The 27,645-nt window shown below is 41.8% G+C and overlaps 1 long non-coding RNA gene across 4 annotated transcripts; it reads left to right on the top strand.

The window, feature by feature from the left end:
- The first annotated feature begins 2,584 nt into the window (after nucleotides 1-2,584).
- Nucleotides 2,585-27,041, top strand: LOC135313524 (uncharacterized). 4 transcript variants are annotated; one of them, XR_010373162.1, is made up of 8 exons: nucleotides 2,585-2,752; nucleotides 5,399-5,670; nucleotides 7,177-7,317; nucleotides 8,516-9,144; nucleotides 13,626-13,775; nucleotides 17,761-17,917; nucleotides 24,188-24,366; nucleotides 25,904-27,041. It is a non-coding gene; the product is annotated as an uncharacterized LOC135313524 (long non-coding RNA). The 4 variants fall into 4 exon arrangements; XR_010373160.1 differs by lacking the exon at nucleotides 25,904-27,041 and having other exon boundaries at nucleotides 24,188-25,884; XR_010373163.1 differs by lacking the exons at nucleotides 8,516-9,144; nucleotides 25,904-27,041 and having other exon boundaries at nucleotides 13,630-13,775; nucleotides 24,188-25,884.
- The last annotated feature ends 604 nt before the right edge of the window (nucleotides 27,042-27,645 follow it).

Below are 27,645 nucleotides of genomic sequence, written 5' to 3'. Positions count from 1 at the left end.
GTCAATGACTTCTTTGCTGTCACCCTGACAGAAGAATCAGTGCCCACGTGAGCACGCTTGTCAGTAGTTTACAGATGACAACGGTCGGTCACACTGCTTGATGATAAGGCAAGCTATCACCCTTATTCCTTGACCTGTTTTTTAGCTTGTTAATGACTGGGTCCGAATTCCCAGCCACAAACTGAAGATATTGTTTATTGATCTATTGTATAGGATTGCCTTGAAAGAGTTAGCATTTATCTGGGATGACTCATAGAGTGTTCTGATGATGGATGTTTGCTCTGTGTGTGAATGCATGGATCTCTCTCGCTCTCTATGTGTGTACGTTTGTATGTGCATATATATAGAGAGAGATATATATATAAAAAATGGTTTGCTTTCATGACGTACCCTATAGAGTCTTTATTTCTTCTGAGTATTGCTTTTTAAAGAATCACTATTAGGAAGCAAGTTACTGAAGCAGAGAGAAAAAAACTTGGATTACATAAGGAGCTACCAAAGATATTTGAAATAAAGGACAGCTTATTATTTAGGGCGATGGAGTACGGGTGCAGAAGGAGAATTGAATTCAAGTGCTGAATTATGTGGACATGCTTAGTATGTTCTTCGTAAATTGCTTAATCTACATGGTGATTCAGTTGCCTGTTTATAACATAGGGAGAACGCTTGACAGCCTTGTTAATAAAAAAAAGGTCTATGAATGAGTACGGATTGTGGACACGATGGTGATGACAGCTTACTCGGAACTTACAGAGTTTACCCCTCCTGGCCAGACCTTGCCGTTGGACATAATTTTTAGTCCTGCCTTAAACAACATTTTGTTGCAGATATCTTAAAATGCTGGTCTCTGTGGCACCTATTCAAACTGGAATTAGGTTTTCACTGGGTTGTGGCAGAAGACAATGAAATTAAACTCAGCACATAATCCCGGTGTAAAATTTTAGGGCAAAACACCAAAACAGTTGTCCCAGGACAAAATAGGTCTCTGAAATAGATCTCTAACAGAACTATATTTGCACCAATCAAACATATTAATGGAGTAATAAAATCTTTTTGAAGTAACGCTTTGAAAGATACTGTGGAAGCACCTAACTTGGCTATACCAGTGCCTTTCAGTCACAGGCTATGAATCTTTGACATCTACTTCCACAGAGTATCAAGTAGGTGCTATTCAGTGCAGAATAAAGGTTGCTATAAATTTCTTTCAATCTGAAGTGCAATTGCATGTATTTTCAGATCCCTCTGTTCCATCATGAGTTTTATGGGTCACATGGATGCGTCTTGTACCTGTATATTAATGACAACATTTGGTTTATGTTATAAACTTCTCTTCCCACAAGTACGTGGTGGTGTTATATAGAATACACATTCCCATAATAATTTCATATGTTTTCAGTCTTAAAAATAAAGTTTATATAATGAAAATACAATATAATTATGCACATGGGAGTTCTGGTTTGGAAGACATTCAGCAGAATTCTTTGATAAAACAAGCCCCCAACCACAAAAGCTACATACAGTGATTTGACAGTCAAACATATATAATCACTTATCCTAAATTAAAGGCAGTGTCACCACGTTAAAAGTAGCACATTGAAATCCCTCATGTCGCTTTTGGCCAACAAGTGACAAATACTGTAAATCTAACCAAATGCATCCTTGAATAAACTTTGAGCCACTTTTTAAAAAGGTGCTCAGGGTGGTCAGTTATATACGGAAATGGGAGTGCAAAGGATATATTTATATAGGCTTAGTTTATGATACTAGCTGAGCTCTCTTATACAGTCAGCAGCCCAGTCCTTTTTTGCTCTGCACCCATTTCTCATACCCAGAAATGGACCATATGAGAGTTGTCAGAGCAAAAATAATCATCCAGAATTATCTCATTAGGCAAAACTGAGATGTTAGTATCTGTGAAGTTAAGCACCTCATTGTTTAGGTGGGATTTTCCATGTGCTGTTCCTGCTAATATCTCTGCCCAAAACACATGAACCCTTTTTCACTCCACCAAAACTGCCTCTTTGTGTGGAAAGTTCATGGGCAAGATCCTCCATGGACACAAAATTTTGTAGCTCCACTGAGAGCAGCAGGATGATGCTGATTTACACCAGATATGGATCTGGTTCGCAGCATGTTTCAGTCTGAATTCACAAAGCATGGAGTAATGTGAAACAAGGAAGTGACTTTTGTGAAAAGCATTTTGGAAAGGAAAACCAAAAATGATGGATGTACCACTGGGGCAGAGGGAGTGGAGCCCGCCTCAAAGAAGACCTTGTAGAGCTGCCAACCTTCCCACAAAATGTGCTGCTGCTCTCAGAGTGGAGGGGGAGGTTTCCCCAGGACAAATGCAGCCACACCAAGTACCCTAATAACTACTTTGTAGATATTTTTATGTAACGTCACATCAAAACCAGACAGAACTTCCAAAACATTTGAATTCGACCCATCACTGATTAATGGAAGGAGGAGAAGGAGAATGGGTGGGAAGAATAGTCATTGTGAACTGCCATAACACTGGGCAGTAAGCCATGCTATTCAACAAATGAGACAATACATTAAAAAATAAAACTTTGTTTTCAGGGGCCTTCTATATATATCAAGAGCTTGATTCACAGACCACTAAAGTTAATGGGAATCTTTCCTTTGACTTTAACCAGCTACTGGTCCTGCTATTACAAAAGAAGAGTTAATACAGCTTTGCGCTTACTCAGTGTCTCAAGATTAGAAAATTACAAGGTTGAACACATCAAAGGTTAGTTACTAACTGCAACTAATTACGCAGAATTTTGCCCACCTGTATGTCCTGCACTTTACTATGGAAGCTATTAGCATGAACCAATAGTTGGAGAAAAGATTTAACAAAAGGCAGAAAATGTACATGATTACAAGAAAGAATAGTTAATAATTTATGTTCCACCTGGCATTTAAAGTGGTGCAAACAGTGTTATTTGGGGAAAAATATCTGATTTTCAAATATTGCATACCTTTTTATAGCTTCTTTCTGTTTCTTTCCCTCTGGAAGTAATTAGCTCAATCATATTATAATTCTTACATCTTCAGCTATGCAACTGACCATATTACCATTCCAGTTAAATATGCAGCAGAGCCACTAGCCCTTTGTGAGGAACGGGATTGTTCATTTCAATAGGAGTTTGGGGTGGGGACAGTAAATCATCCTGTTCCTGATCCAGATGTGCTAATGGGAGAGGTGACCCTCCTCCTTTTACCATCACTTTGTTGGAGGTCCCGCCTCTGCCAATCTGCTGACAGAGAAGGCAGTATGAGTACTTCCAAATTACGTGGGACAAATTAGCTATACTAATTTAAATTCTCAATCTACTCCTCTATCAGGGAAATTCATTTCTCCTGAGGCCTATAATAAATTTTACCAAAGTTAGCTCATGAAGAAAGACTGAAGTGAGAGGATACCTAGGATAACTTGCTGCTTTCGCAGGTAAGAGAGTGGCAGGTCACTCGAGCTATACTCAATGGGTGTCAAACAACCTAGAGGGATCCAGAAGGAAACCTCTATCAATAGCCTTACTGTTAGTCACCAGAGAAATGGAAAATAATTCCTCATCCTCAAAGGTATTTCCACTGGCATGTGTTTTGACCTAACGTTTTTAAGCACACAAGACACACCACAGTTGCAAGCTCTGGATCCGATTCCTCCCTTACAACCATCGAAAAGGGGTAGAGAGAAAACAATTTACATAGCAGAATGCCAGGTGAAAGCTGGTGGCATTGCCACATACTCAGAATCTGGGGTGGTTAGGTCCTTAGACATAGTCAGCAAAGCTCCCTCTATCAAGCTTAAAGAGTACATAAAACTCAACCGCTTTCCACATGAAGCTTAACCGTGTGAGACTGCACCTCTGTTATGCAAAGGGCTTCCCTGATGTGGCTGAAATATATCCCACAGTACTTGCTCTCTGCCTTTGGGAACGTGAAAGTGCAGCTATACTGATTCCACCAGGTCTGCAAGATATACTTGTGTTCTCATTCACTGATCACTTTTTTTTTTCCCTCATATGTTTGGGACTCATTAATAGACAAATCAATATTTAGTGTCATTAAGGATCAGGGCTAAAGGCTCTTCTGGAGCAGAACTTTCGTTGATGAGTCAGTCACAATTCAACTGAAACAATATTCAGTTGTTTCTACAGTACAGGAAATGCTTGGATCACTTTTTCCTTTCCTCTTATATGTAAATGCAAGCATATTTAATATCCTGGACACTTCTACTTGGTAATGTTGACAGAAGGTGACAATGCTGACATTAAGTGATTGGTTGGCACTGGGAACTCAAATGGCAGGAGCAAATTAAGGTGGCACAAAAGTTACTGTAGATATTTTTGTGCCTTTAGAGACAGTATATGCAACTATAACATGTCTGTTATATATAACATATATAGACAGGTGAACAAAAAAAAGAATCATCCTGGACATACTTAATGTAAACATCACAGGGATTATGTCTATTTACCAACCAAGAAATGTCAGGTTCAGCAATTTCACTGTAGTAAACAGGAATGATTAACATTTCATTCAGTTCCACACTAAGCCCTCCCTGAAACATCAGAGACGTGGATGGTGTCACTTTTTACTCTTCATGGCTGGAATGACTTTTTCTTTTAATCTGAGTTTTCTAGTTCTTTTTTTAAGCCTTTGTTTTCTCACTTTCTTATTGGAGAAGAAATGTTTAATCTGAAAGTTTGGCCTTGTTTGAAGCCAGCTGTAGCTCCTCGTCCAAAAACCAGTGCTTAGGTACTCACTACATCCAGTTGACTCTTTTTCTTTGACTCAGGTAAAGATCTCGGCATGTGCTGAAGTTTAAATACAAACTTTTGCCTAAATTGGGGTGCTTTCCAAAGCAGAATCCTTAATTATTCATGCTAAAAGTATGAAAAGAAGTAAGGAAATGCACAGATAATACCGAGGAAGGGTACTTTGCTGGAGAAAGATAAAACAGCCTGGCTCCCTCCTGACTTTGCCTAGGTCAAAGGGAAAAGTTGAGGTGCAGGCTTCTTTCATTTTTTTCTTTCATCTTATTGATAGCAGGAATATGAGTCCAGCTCTCCAAGATTTTCTGTCCAGGTTCCTCCCTTTGCTTGCCTCCCTTCCTGAGACCAGTCCCTTTCCTCTCTTTTATCCTTACACAGCAATATTCAGCTTTGTGTCTTGAAAAGGCTTGAGCTGACTCTGTGCAGAGGTAATGGCTAGTTGAAGAAAGAGTGAAATGTTCATTTTAAAAGCATTTTGGCAGACCAGTAGGTGAAAGGGTTCTAGCTAGATTGCAGGAAAAAGGCGTTTTTATTCTTACTGGTTTTTGTTAAGTCTCTGAACCAAGTGCTTTCAAATTTGTGCACCTAAAGAGGTACCTACGTCTCTATTACAGGAAATTGCCTGAATGGGAATCGTTGCTGCTGGTTAACTTCATTGGAAATACAGTCAACTGAAGTTTCATGACTGTCATCTTACATAAGGCCTTCTAATGCTTCCATGCAGGAAGAAATCTTCAAGGCATTAGCAAGAATGTGGCTGAATACCTAGTGACACAGGGTCTTCAAAACCAACAGAGCTCCACTGTGGTGCTCCAGCAAGATGTCTGTAACACTTCATGGTCCTGGGAAATACAGGGGGCCATTGGATGTCGAATGACTTGTGAAGGTGAGGTGAGCTACTAATTCTGAGTAACCACTCACATGTCCATCGCGTACTCAGCCAGACTGAACTTCCAGTCTTCAGCCTTCTCCATCTGCTCTGTCCATTTCTTTTGACTTATCTTTTTTTTAAAGGCACCAATTATGCGCAAATCAGATGAGTCTGTTTCTTTAGGTCCATTAATTATTACATTCCATTTACATTTTCTGTTTACTTTTTCCCTTCTCTATGGAAGCTATTGAAGGTCTGATGATTCAGAATGCGCTGGGAACACTATGTGGCTTTCCTTCTTGTTGCCCATTGTAACGGAGCTCATTTTTCAGTGGAGGTTTCCCATTATTTCCAGGAAAAATGTGGTCAAACCCATGTACTCCCAAACCTTTTGATCTCCTGAATCCTCTTCATATCCCAGATAAAAAAGTCAGTGATTAAGACAGAGTTCCTAAAAGGACACATAGTCAGGCTTCCCTTTGACCAAAATGGTTTCCCAGTGAATCAAACCTTTCTCAGCTCAGGGGGGGCTCGACAATAGACCCTGAAAAGATGGATAGAGCAATTGTCCTGCTTAGTGATCCACGAAAGGAAAGGGGTCCTTAGTGAAGGGAGACCTACACTAAGTCTGACCTGACACTGCAGGAGTAAGACAATAAAAGGTCAAGGAGACTAACGAGAGGAAAAATGCAGACAATAGGTGCCACAGCTAGCACACAGCTCCTGCCACGCAGACTATGGGGCAGAAACGTTAACTGCCTCAGACATGTGAAGGGGAAGTGAAGCGGAAAGAACTTGAAGTTTCCTTCTTAAGAATTGTGGCCCAGCATCTTCAGGATTTACCCAGGCCTCACAGAGAGGTCAAAGTGATGCAGCTAGACCTGAGGTGAATGAAAAATAAAGATTATCTAATTGGGGAGGAGAAAAATATAGATGTATTTTAGACCGAATGAAAAAGGCAACAACTTGACAGTTGGGATCTGCAGCAAGTTCCCAAGGCATTTTGTGTGAGGGAGCAGAGAAAACTTTTCCCTAATTCGGTTTAAAAATACCCAACAACTTGATGTATGTGAAGTTTTGCAACGGGCATATTTTTCTTCTGTATGAATGAACAGATTCTTAGTTTAAACTATCTGGGACTCAACTGAATTTCCTTCAAGGGCCCAGCAGTTGTTTCTTTCTGTATGTGAAAGAATCCTGGTCCTTGTGATCTGGCTGGAGACAAAAGGAGGAATCTCTGTGGCTACTGCATGCATCCCTGTCGTCAATGGCATCTCCATTATCACTTCTTTGTAGCTGGGCCTTGCCCTCGTTAAACGGAAGAGCCCCTTCCTTCTTAGGTCAGACAAGTACTCTGAATACGACTTTTGCATGTGTACATCAACAGGCCACTCTTTAGTTAACAACTAACATTTAAAAAGCCTCGTCAGAGGACTCAGGAAGAAAATTTCCCCTATTGTATTTGTCATATAAATAGCTGAAGGTTTTTGCCATTTTAAATGACATTTTTCTTCTTTTCAGTGACCCGATCTTCTGACAGCAGGCCTCGTGAGCACTGAGATTTGTCAGCGTATCAGTTCTGTGATAGGAACTGACAGGTGGAATAAACATCTCATCCGTAAAAGCAAAATAATACAGCATTTTAAAATTCAGTATGTTCAGGTAAGACAACTTGCTTTGGAACCTTGCACGAAAATAACACTTTCCCAACCCTGTTAGAAATCAGAAATAGCTGCAGAGAGAAGGAATTGGGATGGTAGCAGTGATTAGAGGACTGCATGTAGAAATTAAACAGCACACCTGGATTTTGTTACCAGGTCAATTGCTGGCTTGCCGCGTGATCCCAGGCAAAGCCCTAGAGCTCCCTCTGCCTCAGCTTCCCTGTCTGGAAACTAAACCCAGCTTCTCAAGGACCTTTTTGGATCTTGAGTTAGAAGTATGGCAGATTATTATTTTCACCTATTTACTTCACTAGATGTATATCAAAGGGAGAGAAAATTTAAGAAGCATATGTTAGTTGAGGAACAGTGTGAATTTCGGCTGGCATTACACAGCTATGAAAATTACAATTTAAGAGTAAAATACTTTTCCTTCTTCTGAGATGATGACAGAATTAAACCCAAATTCTTTTGAAAGCCGCCTCAATTGGAAACTATTAGGTAATTTCTTTGGAGAATGGAGAAGGGGGTAGACAATATTCCTCCTACAATTACCAAGTCTTCTACAAATGAAATGATCTCTCTGCATTCCAGTGATGACCCCAGACATTGATGAATGCGGTGTTTCTCATCTGACCTCTTGTTTTAAGTTTCCACCTGTGTAACTCTGCATTGTTATTATTAACTCTCTCTCTATATTAACTCTCTAGAGCCTGTAGATGAGCACAACACAGAGAAAAAAATGAAAGGTGAACCTCTCCTTGATGGAACTTGCAGTTTAAGGAACTTTATTCCCAGAGTTATCTCCATTAGTGCTGGAAGAAATTCTACTTGAGATCAAACTGTAAAGTGACAAATGCTTTCTAAGCCCGTAGCATTACAAAAGCCCAAGCAGAGAGGGAAGTAGGTATTTCTGCTGTGCTGAAGTGGAGGATTTGTATGAAGAAAAGACTGCAGTGCCTAGATTTGCTGAACATCTGGTTTTGACCAAGCCAATCTGATCTGTAAGCTTCATCAGGGATTCAGGTTGGAGTGAATCATAGCCAACTAAACACTTGCTCAGAATGCAGCATCTAAAACATAGTTTGAAACCCAGGCAGATGCCTCACTAGCAGGCACCGGGTGTTAGACTAGCTCCCTCGGCACTTTTAGCCAAAGTCAGTGGGCTTTGTAGCTCTGAACTTACTAGCTGTATTTGACAGGAGTCAGCAACCACGCATCCCAGGACAGAAGAAGCAGCAGACCACTGGCTTTGGCGCTGGGAACACATAACTGAATGCCTCTAGCAGCCTATGGACTAGGATGGAGAAGATCATGACCACTAACAGAGACCTAGCCTCAAGTGTTGAGCACAGAGCCACATACTTTATTGTCACAAAGAGCAAACACTTGGGATGTCTCTACACTAACACTAGCACAGACTTGGAGTTTGTTTCTGAAGTGAGTCTCCCTGTGGTTCCCCTTCCTGTGCTCTGGTTCACATCGTGGAGCACATGGACTCCATTCCTTTTAGATTCATGCAAACAGTGAGGTTTGTTCCAGCTCCAGGAGTGAACCTAACTTACATGCAGCCAGTGGGACTCGAATACATCTGGCCCAGAGTAAAATCCCTAAAGCACTGGAAGCACGGACCTTGGAACCTCGGCTCCAACAGTTTTGCTGGACAAATCTGCTCCTTTCAGGAGTCAGCACTTACTAGTGGCGGCACGGCTTTAGGGCATTTCTCCACAGCACTGCAGCGACCAGACCAGCGATTGCAGGGGAGCACCGTGGAGCTGAGCTGAAGACTGACTCCCTCCACCCTGTTGCCTTGCAGATCATTTTCCATCAGGTAGAACTGTTTCATCAGGCCTTTTCTCGGTTGCGCAGAATTAGGGCCATGGCCCAAATTTTCTTAACTGCACACATACTACAAATGTGATTCATCCATCAAACCTGAGATAGGTGTATGCCTACGATCAAATGAATCATGTTGTAGAAGTGCCTGTGTTTTTCCATTGACTGTAGCCCAGCTGTAATGACGACCAGTTAAAGTGTGGTGGAATGACTCCCACGGCACATGCCTATTATCTACATTTTTTCAGGTTATGTCTAATAGGTTTAATAAACACTTCACAAGACCTGGAAGGGAATGTAGTTACTCTTCTAATCATTTGCTGGCCAGATTTTTACAGTTAGTGTATTTTTGTTTTGCAGTTGGTGATTAAAAAAAAAAAAAAAAGACCACATAGGTGCAAGTCACATATAAAGATAGTAAATCTGGGCTCCTTCTCTGTAGCTGATAAGGACCCCTGTGAAGCTCCCTTCTGATCATCATAGATTTTTAATTGAGTTTAATGAGCCATTGAAATAATTTCCCAAAGTTTACAGTGTATTTTCCCTCACTGGAACATTTTAAATCAAGATGATATCTTTTTCCAAAAGATATGCTCCAGTTCAAACGGGGATGAATTCCAGGGAACTCTGGAGGCCGACGTGCTGCAGCAGCTCACGGCTTTTCAGTCTGTGGACACCTGAACATTTTGCTTTGGAAGTACAAAGCTCTCTGTAGCAAAATCAAATGTACTGTGGGTAGGCTTGCTTCCTCAGCTGCAGTTTGAATAGAGACTTGCAGGAAGACAGCCACCTCTAGAGCTATGTATCAAGGCATATTTTCAAACATGTGCCTGTAGCTCAGAAAACCTTAAATGTAAATGTACCAGGTTTTTCTTTGTTCTATTTAGTTTTTAATTCTGATTTCCAAATCCTCCCAAGAAATATCACGCGTGAAATAAAGACTCATCAAATTATTTTGTGAAGGTAAAGAGGTACAATCTTTAATATATTTTCAAAAGCTTTGCTTCATTTCTCACAAGGAAAGATTTTCTTAATCAAAATAGAAATTTCCTACATGGGGCCCAAGATATAACATTTTATCCCAGTTGGATCTGAGGTTACTGAACATTTTGCTGTATTAAGTCATAAATTTGGGCCAGATACCACAATCAGTGTACTCTAGACTCTTAATGATGTCAGTGTGAGTGCCATATTCAGGTCAGCTACAAAATTAAGTAATTTTTAAAAGGAGGTGTATTCTCTCAGAATATGTCATGATTTACGGCGCTCCCACAAGGCCATACCGCAAACATTCAGTGAAGCGCCACGCAAGTCTAACTGCATTTTACCCGAGAAGAAGAAAGCAACCACAGCAACAGAACTGACTCTCCAGTTCTGTTCTGGTGTATAAGGGAACAAAGAGGGCATGTTTTCCTATAACTGAACACAGCTATATTAATTGGTTCAATATCACAATGTTGTCCACCAGCTTTTGGCCAATACTTGGCTTGACTATCACTGTCAGAATTATCCCGATTAATGAAGAATGATGCATGCTGATCGGACAGACCGCGAGGTGGTCGGTGCCGTATTAATCAGCGCAGTTCTCAAATGTCTTCTCACACTGGCCCTTTATAAGAGGACAAGACCAAGTAGGACAGTAAAAATTGCAGTGTAAAGGTTAATTAGTCACATGCCTGCTCGTGCTCACCATTACTGTTTGGTTCTCATTCAGCTCCCTGATAAAATTTATATGCCATTTTCTTTGCTCAGTTCTCAATGGCCATGTTTGCCCCTTTACCTACTGTTTCACGATTGAGTAACGGATCATCTACCATGTTTGTTACTGTGATTGTATACAATGCCCTTACTGAAAGCTTATATTCTCTAGCACCTCCCATTTACTCATTCTGATGTTTTTTATGTGCACTAACAAATGAAATGTTTCAATAACCTCCTGAAGTAAGGATGGCTCTCTCCGCTTTACATGTAGGTCAGCTGCACGGCAATAGGTTACAGTTCATGACTTGCCCAAGGTTACGCAGGAAATGTGTGGCAGAACTCAGAATGGAAACCAGATTTCACGCTCTCCTGCCGTAACAACAAGGTTATCCTTTCTCTTTGTGATGCTTTTGGGCAGTTCATATGGATCTACGCATATGGTTCAAATGAGTTAAATTTCCATGAACTTGCTGTTTCAAACAAAAGTGGACATATAAATGACAAAGGGCTAAATTACTGAAAAATGGCAAAAGCTGCTTGGAGATTTGCATACCTGGTCACAGTAGTTGTCTACACAAATAACTAATTGATTACATGCATAATCGTAGGAACTGTGCGTGCCGTTTTCTGAAAATTTAGACCAAAACGCGCAGAAGGGTAACTGGAGAGAAGGAGAAGGAGGAAGTTTAATGTAATGCATGTGCATAGTGAGCATAGGCTTAAGCCACAAAGGATGCTGTAACTGGGCCTAGTTCTGGTGTTTGCAGTGCACAGATCTTGCTGCGCACGCCGTCACCCTGATAAACTACCTTAAGCTGTGTTATAGCTTGCATTTGCCGTCATTGACTAAAGAGTGATCTTCCTCTCACGCCACTTAAGAGAATAAGTAGGTATGTTCATCACTCTCTTTCACGTATTTTGTTCATCTTCTTTTTTTAAAACAAACATGATTAGAAAGTCTTGGGATTTTTGAGACTGTTTTCTTGGAAATTGAACCCCATGACAAAACTTTATTAAGTAACAGTGCTAAGACACACTGGGCACGTTTGCAAAGGGAGGCACAAAGAGACATCCTCAGTGTGAGCGTCCCCCCAAAACCTCAGTACAGACCTCAATATACCGCTTGGGAAAATGAAAAGAGATGGAAAACTTGCATTTAGAAATACATAGTCACAGAAAACTCCAGCAATTCCTCTTTGAGGGGCAGTTTCACAGACAGCCAGCTGTTCCCTCAGCTAGAGAGTAGGCAGCAGACAGTGTCCAATATTTATCTGGTGTAAGTGAGGACATTTTGCTTGTGTCCCGAAGCAGCTATGGCGCTTTACACCAAGAGAGGACCTGGCCTGTAGCCTTCAGGGTGGCGAAAGGCTAGGTTTTCATTTGCAGCGTGTCTGGAGCAGATAGAAAGACCCGTAAGCCTGAAGGTCCTCGGTGCTGGCTTTATGGTTTTTGCTTCATTGAGTCCATTCCTCGCTGATTTGATAATGAGAGAAAAGTGTGCTGTTGGCAGCTTCTGAGCAACGCGCTGCAAATTTAGGAAAATGAAAAATCTTTAACAAGAATTGAAAGGGAATCATTGATTTATGGCAGGAGCTTCAGCTAACCGTAGATTAATTAAAAAACAATACAAAGATGAACATGGGTCGAGAGATGAGAAAAGATTGAATTTTGCCAGGAGCAGGACTGTTACTAGATTCAGGCATGTGGGTGGAGTGATAATAACACCTGGCCATCTGCATACCGTGCAAAAAAATCTTGTTGGCAACTGCTGAAATGTTACAAGTAAAATGCAACTGGCAAAGTATCAGCAGCTGTTCTGGGGATGCTGTTCAGAATAAAATATCCATGTGTAATTCTCTTACATCATCTATGTAGGTGTATTTTTGTCCTATTTGTAGAGCTAGCGCAATGTGAAGGTAATCAGGCAATGCTGTACAGCCAACATATTTTAGGAGTTATAATAGATATCTCTTGGCACAAGGTAAGGAAACACAGAGGCAAGGCTCTATCTTCAGCTGCAGCAGTGGGAGCGATGATGCCGCTCAGAGGAAAGGGCAGTTAATGGCAGTCCTCAGCCACGCAGCCCACTGCTGGCTGGCAGGGTGTGATCATGAGCTAAAACCTGTGACACTCTGGGCAGAAAAGGAGGGAGGCTGACAACAGAAAGGTGAGGGAAGGCCTGGAAGCGTGAAAAGGACAAGGCATGTCCGCTCTCCCCGTGCCTCGTCCCCGCTTTCTTTCAGGAGAGTATTTCCGGCGCACACGCGGGCTGTGTCTGCCCAGCTGCAGGGATGCGTGAGCACAGCTTAAAGCGCGCAGACGTACGAACGCTCACGTGCAACGCCCTGCACAAACGGGGAGCAGGCACAGCATGCGCCATGAAATATATCACACCCCCCCAGTATTTTAATTGTATTCCTGCTCTTTGCCGCCCTTCTCTAGGCTAACCGAGAGGGATGTGGGGTACGGGCGTTCTCTGTGGGGTCACACCTGCAATTCTGGTTATCTCCCCCTCTGCCAGGCCTGCAGGGACAAGCATAGCTGCCACTCCATCGAGGCCGGCTCCTCTCCCTGCGGCGGCAGGAGATGCTGTAGTACAGCACTGGTGCGAACAGCTGCTGCCATCTTAGTCCCCCTCCGTAACAAGCCCTGGCAGACAGGTCCTAGTGCAAGACCTGCACGCCTATGGGCCATGTTTTGGGGATTTTTTTCACCAAGACTTCTACAGTTAATCTGTAATTTTCTATTTATTGTTAACAACGAAGTGTCTTGCAGATAGGTAGGAAGCCAAAGTCCCAGCCCTGAAGATTTTCTAATTGAGACCTGAAGTTGTTGGCAGAGCATCTGAGGCCATTACGGAGAGCAAACCAGCTGCCCGGCTTCATTCTCAACGCACCCAGCTTCAAATGGACAGGGAGCGAGTAGGTATGGATCATGCATGCCAGGGAATGGCAATTCTCACCATTTTTAAAAATGTGGGTTCATTCACATGCTGCAGCGATGGTGGTTTCACTTTGTGGACTAACATCGGCTTTCTTAATTATCCAATTCATTTAATTTGTAGAGTGGAGAATTTTATGAAGTCGGATATTGTGGCTCCGTTGGTAATAATTCAGAGCCACAGTTATGAAGTGCTATTTCGTAGTGGTGGGTTTATACTTTTGGTTATTGCATGCATTTATTTTTTTTATGGTTTTGTAATTATTTATATTGGTAACAGTAAGTTTATGAACACAACTTCATTGTTGTGCTCGTATTAAAGAGCATTATCATTTGCAGAAGAATTAGAGGAGATATTTTTCTCTGTAAGCTACCTTACCATTCAAACTTAAACATGTAGGCTGGTTGCAGTAGGAAAACAGTGAAATACACTTATTAGTTAAGGGCAAGAGATTGTATTTTACTGAGTGGAAATAGAGATAGTGTGTTCCAACTGTTTGCCCCACCTTCCATGCACTTTAACAGTGAACCCTCCAGGTAGCTTATACTAGGGGAAAGGTGAATTAGCATGGGAGCCCAAAGGAGCGAGTCTATATTGGACAAGTGGTGACGGCGCTACTGGAACATCTCCTTTTTGCTTCACTTCCATTCAGTCCGGTCATGCTCTTCACTCTGGTACCCGAGTACCTCGTCTGTCACTACCTGAGCACAATGGGACTTGATTTTTAGATCAGTGGCATGTCCTCTCATTCCAGAGAACCTAGTCAACGTCTCTTATCCTATCCCACAAATCTATCTGGCCTTTTTAAATAAACAGTCCAACTTTGGTATTTCTTACAGACTCACAGAAGGGATGAGGCTAGAAGGGACCTCTGGAGGTCATTTTGTCCAACCTCCCTGCTCAGGCAGGGTCACGCAGAGCAGCTTGCCCAGGCTCTCATCCAAGGATGGAGACTCCACAGCATCTCTGGGTGAGCTGTGCTGGTGCTTTGTCATCCTCACTTCTCAAGTAGAAACATGTAATCCTAAATCCCTCTGTAGGTCTGGAAAAAAAAATAATTTTTGTTTTGTCAAATCTTTGCACCCTGTTAACTTATCCCCATGCAAGTTCCAAGGAGTCCCCGGTAGCTACTGGAGCAACACAGACTCTACAGAGGAATGACGGGATAAACAACTAGAGGCAAGAGATCAGCATCTCCTAAAAGGTGCAGAAGCACAAGTCCTGGTGAAAATGATTGTGATTCAAAACACCGTTCATTAACTGCCATGGAGGGACGCTACGCTGGACCCCAAAGGCAGAACACCTTTACCCAGGCAGCACGCTACTGGACCTGAGCAGTCCTGGTCTGTGGCTCCGCTGCTCCGATGAGAGTGAACTCGTTTCCAGAAAGCTCAGGTTTCCCTGAGCCATGTGCCATGTCCTGCTGCAGGCATTGCTTTGGTGTTCTTAAAAATATTTTCCTTTATTAGTAATGAGGCTTTTGGAATGCTAAGGAATTGCAGTCAACACTTCAATCAGCATCAAACTTCAGTCCTCTCCCTGCCCCCCTCCCCCAGCCCGTATTCTAAAGAGCTGGAATTAGGGTTCTCAGAGAACATTTTGGACATTAACATAATGGTGGGGAAACAAGGAAAAAGGGAAGGGGAACTTTGTGTGATCAGTTTAACTTGACTAGCAAAAAAAATTGCTCACTGAACACATCTTGAAAACGTTGTTCTTGAGTGGCGGATCCCAGCAGTGGAAAAAGGCACTTTTGGAAATAGTGGAGGGAAGTTTACACAGATGGTATGAGAGAACTGGCATTGTGCTTGGAGATGTGGTGGGGCAGAGAAAAAGCTGCCCTAAATAGAAGGGACAAGATGCTGGGTTTAATTTAGAAATGCTATTGGCATTTTTGTTACTGGAATGAAGGGAGCCACGAGTCTGCAAATGAAACAACCCAAACCCTTCACCACAATCATGGAGTGTACCAAAAGTGCAACGGGTTGGCTTTTCCAGGCTTTGATTTTTTTTTTTCTTTTGTCTTGCCAGAGTCTGGAGTGCTTTGTCACCTATTTAGTTGCTTAAAGATAGCTTTTAAAGTACAACATGTCAGCCTGAACTCAGTATTGAAGCTGTAAAGATTTTCAAGAAATTCCAGCCATTCCTTTGGTTTAGCAACCATAAAGCTCTTGCAACTGTTATCATTTGTAGTGGTCACAAGGAAGTGACACTGTCCAATTAAAAAACCCCCCACAAGTCAAGCCGCTTAGCAAGGGCATAATTTAGACATTGGGTTGCAGCTTTTTTCTACTCCGTATGAATTGACCAAGTTCAGTTGTTCATTAGATGCTTTTGTTAGGCGTTTGGGGTTTTTACAGTGCAAGAGAAAGTGGTCGCTAATATCCCATCCTTCTCTTTGCTTATGAAAATGCGGTCTCTCATAAAACTACTGAAAGAACAGAGAAATATGGTTAGTAACTCCTTGATAAAGCTGGATTAAGATTTTGCTTTATTTATGTTAGCAATAATCATTGTGGTTTAGTGGCATTTGAAACAGCTGGAACCTTCTGTTTCAGCTGATGTTTTGATATGTCATTTTTTCTTGGACTTTGGTCCTGATTTTCTGGTCTATGTGAAACAGGCAAACCCTTTATTTATCTCAGAGGAGCGCTTTTAATTTAAGAATTTAGAGAATTGTCAAAGGTGGTTATTTTAATCTCTTCTACTCATTCAGATGCCTTAGTCAGTAAGGGCTAGGTTAGAAACTAGATTTATGAATCTAAATTGGTACAGAAGTCAAATTCAAGTACTATTTCTTCAAACTAAAACTAAATCTGGAAAACCCTTGCTTAACTAATGTCTAGCTCCAAAGGTACTTAAACATCATATGACCTTTTTTCCCAGCTTTAAAGTGTCCAAATTTTGGAGTCCTGCATATGCTCAAAGGCACCTGAGGCTTGATAAAGCTCAGTGGCGAGACAGGACATGTATGACCAAAACCCTGCAAGAGCTGTACGCCAGGAGTTCCCGTGCTGGGGAATCCAGCTGCGAAAGGAATTCTCCACACTGCTGTCATCTGAGTTTATTGTCCAGGGCTGAGGGAATGTCTGCATGTGCGAAACTGAAAAGCGTGTAGATGAAGCATCCTTAGTTACAGCAAATTGGGGCTGTCTACAATACCACGGGAAGGTGTTGGGAGGGATGCAGGGACCACAGTGGCTGATTAGTTTAACTCTACTGGGTGTGTCACAAACCTAAGTAGCAGATTATATGTCAGGTTTATTGTACAATGGGCTAAGTTCCCAAACTTTTTACGCTGCTGCTTATCTCCTGAGAGCACCTGCCCCACTGGGCAGGGCTTCCAGGGTGATTTGAGTGTGAAAGGGAAACAGCATAAGCTGTGGCATTGCAAGAACCAGCAACTATTCATGAGTCAGTCACAGTACTTAACTAATCCTCATGCTTTGCTTCCAGGTTGCAGAGCCTGGAAAACCTGCAGACTTTATAGCTGAGGGCCAGGTTGTTGAGGTTAAAACCTCTGGAGGTCACAGAGCAAAATTATTTTTCTTTTATAGGGGCAATCTGACTATCCAGAGGAGCTGAGAAACTCGGAAAAGGGAATTAAGAGAAAAAACATTTATGTCCTTATCTAGTGCTGTGTAACAAAACATTGGTCATAGTCTGTGATTTCAGAGTTCAATTATTTGGGAAAATGGGCTTGAGACGTGCAAGTACTAGTAGGAGATGCTATGTATGTTATATTGTCATAAACTGGGAGTCAGGAACAGCTAGTCACACTCACTGTGTGTGTCTACACGTTGCTATTTACCAGCATTATTCTGAGGATGGATGAGCTGCTGTGCAGCTCTCTTTGGAGACTACCAGTTCATTCCTTATATGACCTACCTCCAGCCTGGTAGAACTTTGCTTTTGTTTGAAGTAGGCAAAAAAATACCTGAACGTGACTACAATTCTGTCTCTTCACAGCGACAGCTCTCCATGTGGCTACCACAGGTGGTAAGCGGCGTACTGAATGGTGTGCATTTTTCTGACCGTGGGTCCTTGAATAAAGAAGTGGCTCTTACAAGAAGTGCTTTTGCGCTGTGTCAGAGCACAGGATGGGTTTCACCAACTGGAGCAAGTGGTAAGTGTGACATCAAGCTGACTTTCCTTTAATATCTGTCATATTTTGCTTTAAATTTGTGGTGCTTGTCGGTAATATGCTCTTCCCCATGCTTTTGTGGATAAGGTTAGACTCAGCTGTACTGTCAGGTTAAAAAGAGACAGAAATCTCATCTTTGTTACATGTGGAGGATGAGGGACTCTGTGAATCTTATTCCTAAAAGAAGATGGTTGGGATTCAAGAATATGAAGAGAGGTTTCCATTGAGAAGCTTGGGTTGAAAAATGGCTGCAGGGTGAGATAAACCTCTGTTCCACCAAAAAAAAACCCACCAAAAACCACAACACAAAACAAAGGCCCTAGAAAAACTAGAAATAAATTAAGCCTTACTTGCTTTATATCTTCTCTGATTATTAAATCAGATTTCCGTGAAATATGGGTGGCACATTTTCAACCTGTACTTGGGATAAATGCCATTGCTAAGAGGTGCCTCTGTTCCTTTGTGAGAGATCCTAGGGTGAAATGGTGAACATCTCTAAGTACTGTCAGCTGTGAGACCCCCTACTAAATGTGCTCAGGAATACCTGGATGATTAGAGAGTAGGTGTAAACGCTGATGTCCCAGGAACCACCCTGCCCCAGTCTTCTGTGCTAAATTGCTGGAGGGTGCTTTACAGGAGCCTCGCTGAGACCGGCTCTTGAGTGAGGGCTGGCTGGAGAGGCTCAGACCTGGCCAGGCGGAGACAGTGTTGGCATGAAAGGGAAGCAACCAAAAGGAAGTGCAGATAATATCTATCACCACTGATGTCTGTGGCTGTGTAAATAGTTAATAGATAAGGTTCCAGGAGGTAAGTTCTCTAAGACCAATAAAATTCCTTCTTTTTTGTGCACTGCAAATGGGTTCCTTTGTTCAGTTATTTACATGAGCTCTTGGAGAGCATCAGTCCTCTACAGGGCGTGTGCATCAGCTCCTTGTTATGCAGGTTTGCACATCCGGGTTGCCTGAGAGGCTCAGCTGCCTCTTACCCTGTAGCCCATAACCCTCAACATCTGGGTTTGGTTCTTAGAGGTGTCACTTTTCTTTCAAATGCAAAGCTTGTAACTATTTCCCAAGACTTTGTCACCAGTCGACCAATTGTTGGTCAATCAAGTGATTTGTTTGATTAAATGCAAAATATTTCATTTAGATCTCAACTCAAAATAGTATGGAAAATAGGAAAAAAAATTGCAATGCAAAATTGAAAAAGTTATTTTGAAAATACAGTAACATTTAATTTTCTGCGAGCTGATTCTCTTGCTTTTCTCTTCAACATTAGTCAAGATCATCACTCTGATGCAGGTGTTTTGTTTTCATGAATTGGCAGTTTCTGAGCATCTAAATGTAACTGACTTCTATGTAAAGTACCTAACAATACGTTAAAATGGTGCTCAAATCTCGGTGAGTTTAAAGCATTGCTAACAACCTATATCCAAATAGATATGAAATAGCCCACCGATAAGGGTTTGGGATTTTTTCCTTGGGCAGCCAGAGTATATGTATGGACAAAATTATTATAAGGAAAACAAAAGAATCAGACAAGTTACACTGATTTTTGTCTTGGTCTAGAACTTCTCTTTATCAGATGTCGTTTCTTAATGCAAACAGAACAAGCCATAACACTGTGTTACTGTCAACAGTCTGTTGTAGTTCACTTTTATTTTCACATGCTAAGTCTAAGGAAACCTCTAAAATATTTTCTGGCCAACTGAAATGGTATCCTAAACGAGCACGCATTTGTTGATGAGATAAATACCGTTCTCTGGTCAAGTCCAGCTGCAGCTGTTTGCATTTTGAGCCATTGATTTGCGTCGCAGTCTCTGTGTAGCACTGCTCCCTACTGCTTGATGGTAAGAGAAAAATCCCTCCCTGTAGCTGTCCATTGGTGTTAATGGAGACCCACTGATGCCCGTGGTAAACTGTTTCTATTACGGCGGCAATTAAGCTCAACGGTAGCTTTTTGGAATCAATGGGAATTAAATGCGGATAACAGGCATTAACTGAACATGTATTGGAAATAATTTAAGTTATGTATAGTTGTGATTTAGTTAATGGAAATTAACGACTACCATTTGGGTATAAGCAGAACTGCTGGAATGTAACGAAAGTCAATACAAGCAGTTACAAATGGTTGAGATAAGGAAGTACGTATTGATATTAGTGATCTTCAATATTTTCCATTGGAACCATAATCTAATAGAGACCATATTGCTGTGGCCTTCATTGAGCGTACAGGGACAAGAAGTTGTTAATAATATTATAGATGTAAAGTGTCACTAATCTGGCAACTTGCTATACTGGCTATTGGAATAATTAATGCAGTAGATCATGCTTAATTATAGTCTTGTATTTACAGACAAACTGAAACTGAGGCTGTTATTGATTAAAAGAGGTGCCATATTGCAGACTTTTCTAGCCCTGTAACTATACTGTGATTGAATTTCATATAGCGTAGCTTACATCTGATTTGAATTACTTGAATGTCTTAAAGATCTGTGTTCCAACCAGATGTGAGAAATGGCTTTGGTTTGGAAAGTTTCAAGGAAGGACCACCAAACAATGAGGAAAAAACCAACTCTGTTATTTTTTCCCCTACACCTTCAGTGGAAAATAGGGGAAAAAAAGTACCCCCGTTATATTAGTATGACTTGGGATCCTGGCCAGAAGCTGCTCTCTACCTGCAGAGCATCTTTATAATTTTCCCGACCCAAGGTTATATACTGGGCTTGATAAACCTCTGTAATTGAAAGAATGAAAGATTTCTGTACATAGTACTACTATCTACTGTGCTTTATGCGTGTTCTGTCACAAAGCCAAGGCTTTAGCTGTGCAGAATTTTTGCTGGTTACCTACCGCTGGCTGCACTAACTACAATAATTACCTGTACGAATAGAATGCATACATTCTAGGTAACAATACTAAAACCCCAACTTTTTTTTCTCTTTTTCTTGTCATTAAACTTTTGGATTTTTTATTTAACTCAGATATTTTTTTAAAAAAAAAACCATTTAATTCAAGTATTCAACTTAATATGAAGACGTTACCTTTTTAAGAGGTAGATTAGTTCATGTGCTACTTTTGTATCATGTTTTGTTTTGTTGTCTTTACTTGATGGAAGTACTTCATCTCTCGGAATTGGCTTTGTGTTGCAAAGTTATGTGATAAAAGATTAAAGACGTTCTGGTTTTTGAAATATTCTGTGACATGTAGAGAAAACCCTCTATTCCTGTGAAATCCTCATTGGTGAACTGGGGATGACTGCTAGAAATTGACCACAAAAAAAGCAAAGTGAATTTATCTACAAAGGGTACATAAAGGTTGGAAGTTTCTTTGGAAATACTTCTAAAGCCCTGCTGAACATACCGCTGAGAAACTGAAAGCATTACCTGGTTTGTTGTGCCATATACAATGTTTAATACTGGTATGTATTTCAAGCTAGCGGTAAAAACAAAGGAACTATAACAAACAGGTTACTATGAGCTCGCAAAGGTACCATCTGTACTTACCTGTGAGAAGTCCAAGGAGTACAGAGACCACGTTTCAAGTACTGAAAATGACTGGAAAACATAATTGGCGTTATTTCTTTTAATTATACCTGGTGATTTGTAATCCTGACCTTGATATGCTATAAACAGAACCTTAATTTAAAAGGGATTAGGGTTGGTTATGTGTGATAACCCACCTTAACATAAACTCTGTAAGAAGATGCCAAGTTACGGAACGCCTCCTTCCTGTTCCCTTTCATTGCCAATGGCCACTGCGCTGCTTCAGAGAACTCCTCCTGCCGCCAAGTGACGCCTGAACATCCTACGGACGAGCCTTCTCGGGCTATAAAGCGCTGTCGTATTAAGACCGTCATCATCAGTGTTATTTGGGCTTGACAGCTGGAAATTCAGGGAACACACAAGTTCAATAAGCACTACTGAGTTTCTGTGGCAAAGCAGCGGTAGAGACCCACTCCCCGCGGGTGGTTCAGCTGTTCTGAATCCCGTGGTCTCAGGAAGGCAGGGGCTCACTAACACAGGTTGGCTTGTGAGCTTGGACAAGGGCAGACCATGTGATGCTCTTCTGCGTCCTCCGAGCTGGTCTGGCGGAGGCTGGTCCCAGCCCAGAAGGCCTGTGAGTGCCCAAACTTCATGCTGAGTGTGGCCCCCCCTGGCTCCCAAACTGGTGCTCAGATCAAGTCAGCTCAGAATAAAAAAGGTGGGGCTGCCTGTACATCTGTCTCGTCCTCTCATGTCTGAAGCAGAAACCATAAGGGCGCCAGCATCTCTGGTCCCAGCAGGAGCAAAATGCTCGGAATTAAACATTTTTCCCTACAGGCAGCTCTCAGATGAACTGAACTGCCTGAGTCCTGGTCCTGATTGTGGCTCCTGCCCAGCTGGAAATTTGGGGAAAGATGGCCATTTCATCTGCAAATTCCTTTCCGCATACTGCACAACACACAGGGTTGTGAAGTGGTTACATCTTTACCGAGGGTTTTGTTATAGGTTGGGTTAAGCCTTGTTGAAAATGGTAGGTTTAACCACCGCCCTTCTCTTCTGAGCCATAGGAGACAGTTCTGCACACGTTTCTGCCCAAAACAAAGGCAAATGTAAGGTTGCCCAGGAATTTAAAAGATCTGGGTGGGGAGCCGTGTTGAGTTTGTTTTGGGCAGGGATGTGTGTGGAAAAGAGAGCAGGTTGAGCAGCAGAGATGGAGCGCAGAAACAGACTGAGAGGAGAGGGGGGCTGTCTGCAGGAGCTATGGGGCACAGGTTTGGGAGGAGCCTGGAGAGAGGGATTTCAGGCCTGAGGTTTGCTGGAAAGAGCTTGGGAACATGAACAAGGAATCCTTCTCCCATTATATGAGTCAGGATATATGATTTAGTAGAGGTTCAAAAGCGGGCGACCATATATTCAGTCCCATTCAGAGCTGCACACAACTGTAGTCATCCCAAGTAACAAAAAATTGTGAATAAACACACAAGAGAGGAAGAAGAATGAAGAAATTGTCTTACCTATGTTCTTGAAATGTACAGTCAAAATACCTCGCCACTACCTTTAACCATTAGAGAATTTTGAAAGACTGGTTATTTATTATACCAAAACGGAGTCAACCTACGGGAGGCCTTACAGGTCTAGTTTTATATTAACTGACAGTCACAGTCTGAACAAAATTATTTGAAAATTCCCGGATAATTCAGTCTCTACTTGTTGATTATGAACAGTGAGTTTGGTAAATTCTGTATACAGCCGAAACAGAGTCCGAGACCTTCTTTAGTTACTAAACGTAACTGAAATATTTGAACAATCACAACAAACACTGAAACAGGCCCTGGACTGCTTATTTAAGCCGCAGTTGTAACAAGAGCCTTGGAAGATTTACCTGTGGTAGGACTGCAGGTGTGGTTACTCAGAGGTTTTGGTAAGATTTTTAAACCCATATAACTGTACTTTATATATTTCAACTGGGGCCAGAGGCCTTATCGTTGCAGAAACAGGGATTTATAGCACTTTCTGCCCTTTAGCATTCATGTAGAAGGCCATGGAGCCCTCGCTCCTAGACTGGCTGATATAAAGATAATCATCTTTGAAGTGAACTTCCTGGGAACCAAGCCCTCCTCCAGCTGGAGGCAATGGAAATGCGATTGCTGACTTCAGTGGTAGTAAATATCAGTTCTAACATTTTTTATGACACCTCTTTTTGGAACAGATACATTTACTTGAGCAGTCATTACTAATTGCTTGCATTTTTTTTTTGTTCATGTTATTGTTAAATGAGACTCGTATTTCTCACTTTTTAACAAAAAAACTCGTGGCAAGGAAGGACTGTCTCTGTTGAGCAAATCTTTTAAATACTGAACTTGTTTATTGCCTCTGTCTTCCTTTTTATTATCTATGCATTTAAAAGGAAAGTGTTTATGATGTGAGGTTTGGCAAATAGTTCATAAAATGTAAATTCTGTTTTAATTTTTTGTGATGCAGAGAGAGGGGGAGAGAGAAATCCCATCATTTCAGCAATTTAATTTTTTTTTCCACACTAAGTTACAGCTCAGCATGGCCTGACATGACAGAGATACCAACCCCCCGCATCAAGATTATACAGTGGAAATGCCAGCTGACTGCTCAGAACAGCACTGTGAGTGGCACCACTTGTCCCTGTTATTGAAATGAGTTACAAGGGGCTGGGTTTTTGCTCTCAAATCATGCGTTTCGTTACCACTTTTCTAGTTTCATGTCATTCATTTAAAAGCAACTGTTTCCTTGATTCACAGCCATCCACACACACGCGATACGAAACTTTACGTGCCATCTTTTATCCCTCCCTGGGTGTAAGTCTGCAACGTGTGGCAGCTGTGGGATGAGGATGCTCGGCAGTTCACGAAACCAGGCCCTCAGCAAAAGGCGAATGTAATGTTCCAACAGGCACGAGTTACAACTGCACAAGGTGAAGGTGGTGATTAAACTGTTACAAATACGCTTTGGGGTTCTGATGTTGCAATCCTAGGCTGCTTCTCTGTTATTTTTGTGACTCATTTCTTCACAAAGTACCTCTGATAGTCCCGTCGTTTATTGTTAATGTTTCCATGCCGATCCTTTATGTATTATTTTCATTTAACAATCCTTGGCCAAGGGAAGAATTCTGCTTTTAGTGGCAGAGGATTAAGCACTGACCGGTGCAGCGGTGAGTGGTTGCCCCGCCTCCCCTCCTCCCCCACCAAATTTTGCCTTGCGGCGGGCACTCAGCAGACACCAGCAACGGCGCTCATCTCACCTGACGTGGACGGAGACAGACATTTAGCTACGCATCAGCTGCTCACTCACGTTCTCCTCGTAGCTGATGGGACGAAACAGACACCTGTAGGCTGTGGTTCATCTTACCCATCTCGGACATTTAGTGGAATGTGAATTGAGACCCAACGGTGCCTCACGCCACAGCGACTAGTTCGGATACTGTTGTTCACCCTGCGCGTATCTACCTTTGCTCAGCTGAAGCCCGTGCCTTGATACTCTTCTTAATATGACCTTCAGTCCAAGATAACTGCACTTCAAGGCGTTTTTGGGATTTATACAAACTTTTCAAGCCTTTTCCCCGCTTGTCTTGAAGGTGCTTTGATAAATGGGCACATTACAGGATTTCAAAAAAATAACTGAAGTCACCTGACAAAGCAATGTTCGGCACACACTAAACTGTCCCTCTGGCTTTCACTTACAGTAATATTTCGGTGTCAGGAGGAAGCGGTTGTCCACAGTCGGGATCTGGTGAGGCGTTTACAATCTTCTGCATGGACTCGTTCATGACAAAAGAGACTGTTTTGGAGATAAAATGTCGTCACGCTACGAGCTGGAACCAAGTTGTTTTGTTACGAGTTAAGAGGTTCAGTGACATAGTTGGTCGTCCTGCCTTAAGTAGTCTGGGCTTCCTTTAAAAATTAAAATGTGAAAGTATTTTCTTCAATACTGTCTGACTAAGAAGCCACAGAGCCTCTTATATTGAATCCTGTCCTTTGAATTGCTTTTTTTAAAAAACCTTATTTATCTGCAATTTCAGTCAGTGTTTTTAGAGCAAATTGCCTCACGGTTCTGAAAACTGGCTGAGCAAGACGGCGCTCAGCGGGGCTGGCGTTATCGGGTCTCTGTTTAGCAAGACGCCACTTAATTTCGCTAACCGGGCTGACCCAAACCTCAGCTCAGTGAGGATCCAAATCCAAATTTTGCAAATTGAAACTTTTATCACCAATGAACTAAATCTCTCATTGTGACTATGGAAAATCTAGCTTTGAATCAGAATTTTGTAGTCTGGCTTTCCCTCTGCTTCCTGTCTGAGAGCATCGTTACAGCAACTACTTGCACGAGTTCCTATCTAATTGAAACGCTAGTGGCATGCATATGTGCTAAATGAAGGAATGTAATAAAAATTTATGAGTTAGTTACACTTTGAAGCAATAAAGTGTTAAAGAGTTAAAAAGAACTCTTTTTTTTCCCCCCAGGTCCTTCAGGCCAGGAACTGTTTGCAATGCACGGCGCACATTTGGGATCTGCCTGCTATTGTTATTCTCTTTTGCAGTGTACTCTATATATACCTTTTTTGATTTCCATGAACATGACAGAGATCTACGCAGTGAGGCATGATGCAGTGATATGAAACTCTCTCAGAGATTTTCAAAATATGCAACCCATAAATCATTCACCTTAACCTGAGCCCAAATTTGCACGGAGCTGGGGGTCGATGGTCTCAAAAGCTAATTTACCAGAAGTTCAACCAATCCCAGCTGTGTGTGAAGCACCTAACAAAGTTATAAAGGTAGGTTTCAGATGGCTTCAGGGTTTGTAATGGATGCTTTGCACAGCTGTAATGATGAGTGGGTGAGGAGAGTTAAGAATGAATGAAGTGTGGGTGGTGGAAATATTCACCGGGCATGTCACGGCCAGGGGAGGAAGCGCAGGGGCCTCCCAGCCTCCGTGATGGGAAAGACGTCAAGGCTCCCTGGACATGGGTCTTATTTGTTTATTTATTTCAGCTCCGACACATTCTCATTAGGAAAGCAGGGAAAAAAAGTGAAATCGATACCATTCCTTTTGAAAGCAGGGAGCTGATTGTGGCTGAGCAACAGAGCTGTCTTGTAATCTGCTTCCAAACGTGTGGGTGCCTCTTGGGTTTCCTCAGCTATTTTATGGCCCATTTTCAAAGATTTCTGTAAAATCAGGCCAACAATGTCTGCATCCCCTACCACATCAGTGAAAAATTGGACCCCGTTTCAGAGCCATGTAAATGCCTTCTATAAGAAATATTTACACTTTACAAAGTGTAAATTTAGCAGACCACTTCACGGGGTAAATGCGTCCCTGGTTCGCCTCCCTCATTACGCTGCAGTTACCACGGGGATGGGTTGACTAATAGTTTACCATTAGCGAACAGAAAATCGAGCAGCACGTGTAACTGAACATTACAAAGGTTTCTTCCAGGATTGCCATGACGTGTTCAGCTAGTTGATAAGATAATTAATTCTTACTGTTCCCGTATTTTCATGAGAACTTACCTACCAGTAAACAAAACCCAAAGTCTAGTTTATGCTTCTTTATTGTATTATTATATGGCACAGTAAGTGCAATAAAGCAATCTGTTGAATTCTCCTTGGCTTTTCATATTCATTGCTCCTAGACGGGTTTTCTTGCACATGTAAAATATATACGACAGCTTTCATGTCTAAGGTCCTAGTAGTTCAAACAGACTCCATTTCTTTATTGGCAACATATTCTTACAGTTAGAACTCGATTGCGCTGGGAAATATTAGAAATATGCTGACTAACACGCTGTTAAAAATATAAGATGTGTTATGTTTAAATAATGATAGATATTCATGGCGCAGGTTGAATGGTTTTTCATGGGTCACAGTTGCAACCACAGCTGACGCAGCGGTTAAAAAAAGATGCTGTTGTCCAAAGCTACGGATATTGCCCAACAACTAAGTTGCTCAAAATGGCGGGGTAGGACGACGGCTTCGCCAAAGTCTGTGGCAAACTTCATCGATTTTCTAGGAGCAGAACATTTCTTTTCCTACAGAACAATGTACTCATTCAATCTGAAAGATAAGTAGGTTTTTTCAAAGTGGCTTTTTTAGCCAAGTAAAAGTGTCTTAAAGGACAAAAATGGCTTTAAACCAGGGCAAGAATTAGTGACATTGAGAACTGTCATGTTTGAGGTTTTAAGGAAAGCAATGAAAATTCGAAG

This window comes from Phalacrocorax carbo, chromosome 5, assembly GCF_963921805.1.
Source record: "Phalacrocorax carbo chromosome 5, bPhaCar2.1, whole genome shotgun sequence".
Lineage (NCBI taxonomy): Eukaryota > Metazoa > Chordata > Aves > Suliformes > Phalacrocoracidae > Phalacrocorax > Phalacrocorax carbo.
Note: the sequence above shows the minus strand (reverse complement) of the source record. Positions and strands in the feature narration are given on the sequence as shown.